The sequence below is a fragment of the Hermetia illucens genome, chromosome 4, assembly GCF_905115235.1.
Source record: "Hermetia illucens chromosome 4, iHerIll2.2.curated.20191125, whole genome shotgun sequence".
Lineage (NCBI taxonomy): Eukaryota > Metazoa > Arthropoda > Insecta > Diptera > Stratiomyidae > Hermetia > Hermetia illucens.
In genome coordinates, this window is record NC_051852.1 from 101,933,606 (window position 1) to 101,943,028 (window position 9,423).

General features: G+C 39.6%; 1 protein-coding gene across 3 annotated transcripts in view; it reads right to left on the bottom strand.

The window, feature by feature from the left end:
- The window catches only part of LOC119653660 (aquaporin AQPAn.G-like), a 232,047-nt gene extending 224,501 nt beyond the window's left edge, over nucleotides 1-7,546 (bottom strand). The window contains exon 1 of one of the 3 annotated variants that reach the window (XM_038058484.1): nucleotides 7,012-7,291. The gene's annotated coding sequence lies outside the window, so the exon portion shown is untranslated. Of the gene's footprint in view, nucleotides 1-6,466; nucleotides 6,838-7,011 lie in introns of those variants that run through there. The other 2 variants (XM_038058486.1, XM_038058488.1) reach the window with 2 other exon arrangements.
- Nucleotides 7,547-9,423: the final 1,877 nt, after the last annotated feature.

Sequence of the window (9,423 nt, forward strand, 5' to 3'; positions counted from 1 at the left end):
AAGTACTAACCGAGACCTTTCATTTGATACCCCACATGACTATATTTGGTGGAAAAAAATTTACTCCCGCCTTTTGCATGTATGGGAACAACCCTTAAATTCGACGGAGAATGATAGATCACTATATGTGTGAGCGTTCACAGTTCCGACCTTTCCACCGAATTTGGTGTCAATCACTATAACCGTTTCCGAGAAAAGTGCGTGTGACGGATAGATAGACACTAAACCGATTTTATTAAGTAACGGGTGAAAGGACTGGGGAGAAGTAACTTCTTCATATATGAGTTAATATTTCACTCCAATGTCAATAAGTCTCGTAATTGTGACGTGAGCATCTTATTTGCATGGTTTCAGATGCAATAAATTCACGCGAAATTGATAAAAGTTCGTAAGAGCATCATCTGTCCAATCTACAAAATGCGACAATTACACGTCCATATCAACCTACAATATGTTCACCAAAATCTTAGAAAAGAGGCAGAAGTACCAAAAGGGCTTCAGAAGCAAAAAATAGCCATTCAACGTAAAGTACTAAGAGTTCGAAGTCTACCTAAAAATTCGTCGACTTAAAAACATGCATACGACAGTTGTTAATCATACTGCTCTAGTTTGGTATCCTAGTAAAGCTAATTTGCCTCACAAAAGCAACCATAACAGGTAAAGCACGTGCAAAGCTACTGCAACCATAACAGGTAAAGCTTTGCACGTTGAAACTCAAAAAAGTCTGACTAATCAGAGCACCCGAATATTGTTGCAATGAGAAGACTATCAAACTGGCTGACTGAGCCAGTATTTGCCGTTAGGTCCTTTTCTGCCAAGTCCACTTTCAAGGTTGAAGCTATAAGGGCTCGCGCAGACAAATGGAGAAATTTGTTTTCCTGTCGGCAGGCGGAAATCTTTGTGGAAGAGAAAATAAAGCTTATAAAGTGTCACTTTTACTATTTCTGTTAGCAAAAAAGAGTAGTGGTCCTGCTTTTCATATACAAGTGTTCGGCCTCTTCAACCCTTAAGCAAAAATAACTCGGAAAGGTACACCCCCTGCTTCTAGAACTCACAGAAGCCTGCAAACTAGGCGGACGGGAGACCGTTGAATAGATGATTTTAGAAGCATTACATTAGGCCTAATTACTAGAAACCATTTTGCACAGAGTGTGGAGATTTTTGTAGACATCATTCAAGATTGTTGATGATATGGAAGTCAAGGAAGGTAAATAGTTAGCCCTTCTCTATTTCCATGATGAGCGTTACCCTCGTATGCACCGAGTTTAGTCGTCTTCTAATTCATATTTGTTAGCAATCGCGAAGACATCGTCTAAATATGATACCGGTGCCCTGAATAGGTGCTTGCTCTTTTCCAATCGCCTTTCCTCGCGTCCTACCAACACCTCCCGAACGAAGAGCAAAAAGGGTCTCACATAGGCGCCCCTGAGGTGCTTTTAAAAAATGTTCCTGTTTTGCTAACTTTATATCTCTCTTCCATTACCATCAAAGTCCATTGACATTTTTCAGATCACATCTTGGTAGGACAAAGCCTCTTTTACTGAAACACTGGAGAAAGGGGGTCTTTGAATCAAAGCAGACCATGACCTCATTTTCCGAGAAGACCCCTATATTATTAATATATTGCTTCTTCCTTATTTTTTACCTGCAATGAAGTGCTTAAGGGTAGGAGTGATTCCCCCATTTTGGTAATATAAAGGGACACTACGAGCTTGGATTTTTTCCACGACGGTCTTACTGGTGTATGAATTTTTCAGCATTGGGAGGACCGATTGATACCCCCTCGGTCCTTTGAATGCAGACATTTTTTTGGGATGAAAGGTGCAAAGAGCATGACACGATTTCAAAACCATGTTGTGCAAAGGAAAGGGAGGTTTACTTAATTGTCACATTGCTGCTAGGGCTAAATGTTGGTGTTAACTAGATTGGAAATTGAACTTAATTCTATAATACATCAATCTTTGAAACTTAATTCGACATTACTCTTCGAAGGATTGTTCAATCCACGTCCCAAGTGAAGCTTACGGGAACCTTTGTAATGATATACGGATCACAAATTAGAGTGACTGAGGCACAACGTGAAGGTCCAGCAGCCCAACCACTCGAAATTGCGGAAAGAAGTTGCGCATATGTGTATTGTTGTCCAACTCCGCCAAGATTTCTGATTTCTGCTGACTGAAAATTTAAAGAAGTGCAGTTTTTTGCTAGGTGTAAACTGCCTAATCTTTGTTTGGGCCGCAGTTTTATCAGAAAATTACCCAAAAAGGGGGTATTTGAGATTTGCTAAGAAGAAGACGAAGTTTAAACCTAAAAAAGCCAAGTGGTGCAAAGCGAGCGTTGCAGAACAGATCCACCCGGCATTATCGGAAGGGAAGATGCTTACCCGCAAACTTTTCGGCGAATCCTTCTCATAGTATTGCATACGTATTACGAGTAACCATTGTGGTAAAAACGCAGAAGCGCGTGATAACTGATCTAGACGATCCCACCAGTGAAACCATAAAACTAGATAGTAGGTTGCCTGAAAATGTTTGCATTTGAATTCCCAATTACTTTGTTACTTTAGTTGACAGCTGCCAGGAGAAAAGACGGACTGGTATGATCTGATGGTGGACTTACAAGTGAATTTCCTCCGGCGGTATCCTACACACATCATGCCTACTATCCCCAATCTTTATCAAGTTATGGCAGAGAAGGATGCTAAAAATAGCTTTGAATGTGACAAAACATCTTGTCCGGAATATACTCAAGTAAAGGCAAGCCCGCAAGGCAGAAAATGAGAATAATTCGTAGCCGCTGAAAAGCAAAATAAGTTTTCTTGAATATTAGAAATTACATCGTTCTCTTTTAAGTTAAGCAAGAGAAAGTAAGTAAGAGTAATGGTAGATGTAATATTCAATTTTAAGTACCTCCTGCAGTGTACTTGCACGTCTAGCGTTAGGAGGTATGTAGTAGACTTTTAAATTACTAATGCCGTTGCACGTTGAAAAGGACTGACGAAACAGCGAAAGCTAAATCGATAATGGAGGCGACCGGATTATCATCGCGGGTCTGAATTTTATCTTTATAGTCCTGGGCACATGTCCCCAAAAGGTGTATTTACTAACCAATCACGAAGATATTTCTTGTACAGGAGAGTGGCTGCTACGATTTCCCTGAATTCATTACCAGGTTTGCGGATCTTTTGGAAGCACCAAATTCTTGGGAATGACGAGTTTGGCGCTCCGAGTATTACGATATTACCAATGTTCGCCTTGTAATCCTTCATAGCCTTCTCAACCCTTCTGGAGGCATCCGACAATGGATTTCTTCGGAACTCAAAAAATTGACCGCTGTTTAATTTGTCTTATTCACCTGTATACGAGGTAGAAAGAATTCTCAGTCAGAAAGGGGAACCTTCTCTTCCGCCCTTGACAGAAAAAGTGGAAGGAAAGGAAGGTTAATGACAAAAAGAAAAGCTAGTAACCGCCTTTGTGTACTTACCCTATAACGTTCCCCTTTGGCACACGAACTAAGGGATATGGTAGGATAAACGGAATCAATGGTTTTTAACTCTTAATAGACTGTGATGGGAGCGCTTAAAATATTTGTCAGGGAAGCAGCAACTGGTCCGTGCCAGAATAAGTCTCATTATCAGATCACCGGATAGCTGAGTGGTTAGAGCACAAGGCTGTCGTACGGAAGGTCGCGGTTCAAATCTCGCTGGCGGCAGTGGGATTTGTATCGTGATTTGACGTCGGATACCAGTCGACTCAGCTGTGAATGAGTACCTGAGTCAAATCAGGGTAATAATCTCGGGCGAGCGCAATGCTGACCACATTGCCTCCTACAGTCTACTGTAGTGTACCGTTACGGTCTTGAATGAAGTGCTCTAACACACTTCAAGGCCCTGATCCAATATGGATTGTTGCGCCAACGATTATTATTATTATTATCAGATCACCGTTACTTAGGTAGGAAGTGTGCTATTGCCATTGCTGTGGAATATGTTGATCGACCCACCACTATGTAAATTGCAAAATTTTGCAAATCTGCTTATACACGCCCAGCTCATACAGATGCCGTGGTTCGATCTACAGCTACCACTATTGATCAAAACCTCGGAACGGCGTGTAGAGATATAAAACGTACTGTTCATTTGATTGACCTGACTTAGACATAGGGCTTTCAATAAAACCAAATAAACCACGATACCATTATTTGCAAAAGATGAAAAGACTACACAAAAAAATATATGTGTATATTCAGAGCAGCTCATAAACTAATTAGTTTAAGCCCACGCGAAAACACCGGACGTAAATGACATGGAACATTAGAAGAAATATTGGGAGAACTGAAAACAGTTCTTGTAATGCCTTCTGATTCGCGGATCCCCGTACATCTTTTTGTTCGATAATAAAGTTTCCGTGAAGTTAGCTTTTTGCTTGGAAAAAGATTTAGTGATCTTTCCTGCTGAAATCCTAAGAGCAGTATGCTGAGTGATTGTCGAGCGATTGAAAGCGCAATCAGCAGCGCAAATTTCGTTGAGGGCGTTGAAAAGTCCTTTGATCTCTTTGAAAATCGTTCAGGAACTACCTCGTGACTTTACGTGGAGGAAAATGAAATCTCAGATACCTTACCAAAAGGGACCTCCATTTCTCCCCTGTCCGGACTTGAACCAGCAACTGGAGTGTCAAAAGCATGAAACTATCAAAAACTGGGAACAAGCTTCTCATAAGGATATATGGCAGAGCCTAAATGCTGCTAGACACACCAAAGAATTTATTCTGTCGAAAAGCAGGAAAAGTTGCTGAAATATTGTCGACAATCTGACTGGTCATAATTTTTTAAGATGATGCGGTTTTACTCTGGCATCCATGGAAAATTTCCTATGTCAGTGTCCCACTAAGGGACGCATCAGACATTATTATTATTATACTCCAGCTGCATCATCTTCATTCACAGAAACCGTGTGACACATAAATGAACCCGGCATATTCCGTGAAAAGGACGCATTGAATACAGTGCACCACTAGCAGATCATATAGAATCTACCATGAACATTTATAAATAAATCTATTTGTATAGCATTAAGCATCCAAAAAATTTCTTGCTTTCTTATCATAAGATTTTTTCGGATTTCATTTTTAATGAAAGTGAATATCAGTTCCATTGTTATCACATTTAATACTGGTAAGCTTACAGTAGCGCAATGAACACGGAGACGAACACAAACATCCATGACATAACCAGAGTTCAAGCCCGAAGCAATGAGATCGATGAGCTAATATTCAATCAACTCGCCCATAGCCCCGTCCCCGGGCATGTATGGAGGACAAATAATCTGATCATTTATCTTCAACAAGCTCCTTTAATCGATGTTTGTTTGTAATATCATAAAAGGAAACAACATCACCAAATACAATTTAATAGTATTACACATAAAAGATTGGATTTTTCAAAAAAATAAATTCAATCGAAACTAACATAATTTCAACCCACAATAAAGCGATTCGAAAAAAAGATGCATCTCCTCACTCAACTTTTCGTAACCCACTCCTCATTTAGAATATCTGTTACAAAGTCACTATTTCGGATCTCTTACCCAACACCTAACACCGTTCCTACTAATTACTATCATCTCCACACGCCATCATGTACCGATCTAGATACCTAGAAAACTTTTCATTTCAAAATTTCAGTTTCATGGCCAGTAAGCTCCGATTGAGAGTGAAAAAAATTTGCATTCTATCTCGATAGATATGATAAAATTTTGTAATAACAATGACCACATGTTTTTGATGATTTAATCAACAATTTGCAGTCTCCAACAAAAAAGTACACAATACTGCAATTTATCGTAAAACTGAAAAGAAATTGTAGGAATGAATGCAATATTTTAACATTATGGCGGTGCAATAAAAATATGTTTTGAATGAAATTAATAGCAACACCAAAATCAAGCGGAGCCAGTCAATGTGATGGAAGCCAATAGCATCGTAACCACTTGTTTCTGAATTTTTTAATGTGGATTGGATTTCTTCCTGCTTTCCCGACTGAAAGCAAAAGTTCAGAATAATTATCGTCACGATTGGGATAATATCGCAGAACGGGGAAAAAGGGGAGAAAAGAGGCCAGGGAATATTAGATACTCCGTAGTCTCGTAATAACAGAACAACTAAAAATAGATACATTAAAATAGCTCCGAATTTCAAAAGGTGGCGGGAAGCGGCAGAGTATGGAAGAATATTGCAGAATGAAAAGAATAATAGAATATTTTAAAGAAGGAAGGACGGTCACCTGACTAAAGATGTAGAGTTTCACCAACCATTTCTCCGATTATTCAACAAATTTTGATGAAGATGAGGATATATTGACAAAAACGAACAAAAACAAATATTTTACAAACATCACAGACGTTATAGTACTACAAGCATATAAATAGGTAATTAAAGCATATTAAAGGTCAAATTTTGGTATAACCTACCTCAACTCACGGAAAAAACCAAATAATCAATCTAAAAGCAGCAAGTATAATGCTAAGATTAAGTTTTTTGTGTTTTCCACACTTAAAGCGTAAGTAATGGACAATTGACGATAAATATAAACGATAGTACTGATACAGACTGTACGGATGCCAAAAACTTGCTAGTAAATCGCTGAGCTGATCGATTTTATTGATTAGTAGCAATACTAGGCCAATTAGATGGATTAATAGCACGTTATCTGGCAGTTTGGACTCGTACGCGAATATCACATGCGTTTTTATCACTCTGCAGCCGAACAACAACAAAACACTCGAAGACTACTTAATAATGTGTTGTCGAAATTTATGAGGATCTCCCTTCGGGTAGCAAATTACTTTTCTATGAACACACACTATAGACACGCTAGTTTATTGTTACTTTTGTTATTATTACTTTAGGGAAGAAGCTTAGTCCACTCTTGCTCGATATTTATGCTACGTCAAACGAATACTTTTTTTTATTTACAAATCTTTTTCAAAATTGATAAGTTCCCAATTAAACGCACCAGTGAAAAGAAATTCCGCTGTTCTGGACCGAACGGTTGGTTTCACTACAATGACACTTGGTTGTCTCAAGACCTGAATCAAATAAGCGAATTTTCTCAGATTAAAAAATATAAGTTCTTCTGGATATCACGCATGCGTAAGATACGAGTAGGTATGTAGCTTAAGTTTTTGATTTAACACACGCGACTTTTAGTATTTTCTCTCGTTTCTCTATGCAGCCGCGGCGACTAAAGAACAAACCGAGAGTTGATGTGTGGCGAGATTTTTGATAGCAACGAGACCGTTAAACATCTGATAAAATTATCTTAAAAATAAAGGCAAATTTACGGGAACGAGTATATATAGAAGATTTTTTATATATTATCTTTCCAATGCAGGATTATGCGGTGTTTCTTTCCCGAATAGTTGCCAAAAGCTCACACAAGAAAACGTTGAAATGTTTCCCGGGACGTAAACTACGCGGACACCATCTGGACTTTTAGACTCTTCGAGTATTTCCTTTCAGATTCCTTCCCTCGAGATTCACTCGCGATGAATGATGAAGTTCAAATGATGTCTTTGCATGATATCTAGTTACGATTAAACTTCCACCTTTCTCTATGCGTGCGCTTAGCCAGCAGCGCTCGAGTATGCTTAGCTCTTGGGATCTACATAGGTGTGCAGATACAGGTATCATGTGCTCGTGGTAAAGTTGGCTGATGGCACCGTTTGTGCCTCCGTACTCAATGAACCAATCTACACAGTACGGGATATGAACGATTCGCAATCGCTTGTACTACGGCACAGTTTCATGATAGACATGAAGTATGCCGGGTCGAATTTGTTATACTACTGAAGTGGCTTTCGTGTGCCTGTATAGGATGTAATGCTCCAAGTTGTAAGCTATTTGGTTCGAGGTAGGAAACTATGTCAAATGGCTATAAAATGCTCGAAAAATCAGTGGCTTCCTCATAATCGATAAGAAAAACACAATTTAACCTTCGCCTTTGTTTTGCGAGACGCACGAAAATTTTATCAAGTTCAAAGTCTCCTGCAGGGAATGACGTAATTCTACACATTGTGTCCTTGTTCTTGGTAAACAATCGTAAGCGCAGGCAACGAATGAAAATATGAGAGGGATCTCTTCCGTATCGCACATACATATGTACGCATGTGTTTTCCTTATCCCGACAATGTGGAAAGGGTGAAATCGAAATAAGCTCATATGCATTGTACGTAGGGTGCATAGTCTCTATTCGAAGTTTTGTGCAAAGTGTGCCTTGAGCCCGCCATCCACGTTCAGTTCGGCCTGTCAATTACGCCTGAAGAGCCCACAGTTGACCAGCGGCCATTACGTGGGTAGAATGACGTTGGGCTGCCAGTTTTGATTATTCCGGCGGCCGGTGATCGAATGAAAAATGTTTCGGCCAACCGGCCAGATATGTTTGGCTACGTCCGCCATCCACGTTCAGTTCGGCCTGTCAGTTACCCTGAAAGAACCCGTACTTGGCCGCCAGTTGAACTGAAAGTATCATCCACGTACTGGCCAGCCGCCACATCATTAATTCAACTTTGAACCTGGAAAACCTTAAAACGAGAATTCGAGATATTTCTCTGTATATGAGCATTTATCAAAACTGATCACCGGGGATCAAGATCTCCATAAAATCTTCGCTCACATGCTAAACAATCATGTCTGGCCTGTTAGCCAAATCATTTTTCATTCAATCCCCGCCTGCCTGTACAGTCAAAACTGACAGACCAACTGCATCCCATCCACGGATTCTTGAGGCGCAACTGGCAGGCCGAACTGAACGTGGATGGCGGGCTTTAAGCTTTGAGCAAGGATTTTATGTTTGTTTAGGCTGTAAGGATTTTATGGACATCTTTATCTCTAGTGAGCATTTTTAATAAATTCTCATACGCCCAAATTCTCCTTTCAAGGCCTTTCGCCAAAGGCGAACTAACGATGTTGCGGCTTGCCGGTTAATGGTGGTTTCAGTTCAACTGGTGGCCAGGTGCAGACTCTTCTGGCATAACGGACAGGCCCACATGAACGTGGATGGCGAGTTTTAGTAAATTCAATTCGCATTTTTCTAGAAAAAGAAATCTACGAAGTGTCACTATACATTGCATGCATGTGTATATCTGACTAACAAGTAGAATTACTACCCTCCAAAGCTTTCAAAAATTGGCTTTTAAACTACCATGAGTCATCTAAAGAGAAAGATGAAATCATTGAAGACGAATTGACATTCCTTCGAGAGAAAACGCATCAACCACTTGCTCTTCAATTATGTATGTATATAGTATTAACATCCTGATTCAGAGCACTTACCGCCAGGGTTGAAAAAATGTTGTTATGAACTTAATTTTTTTTTCGGAAATCTCCGAATTCAAAAATAAACAACGCCTTATGAAAAAAACTTGTA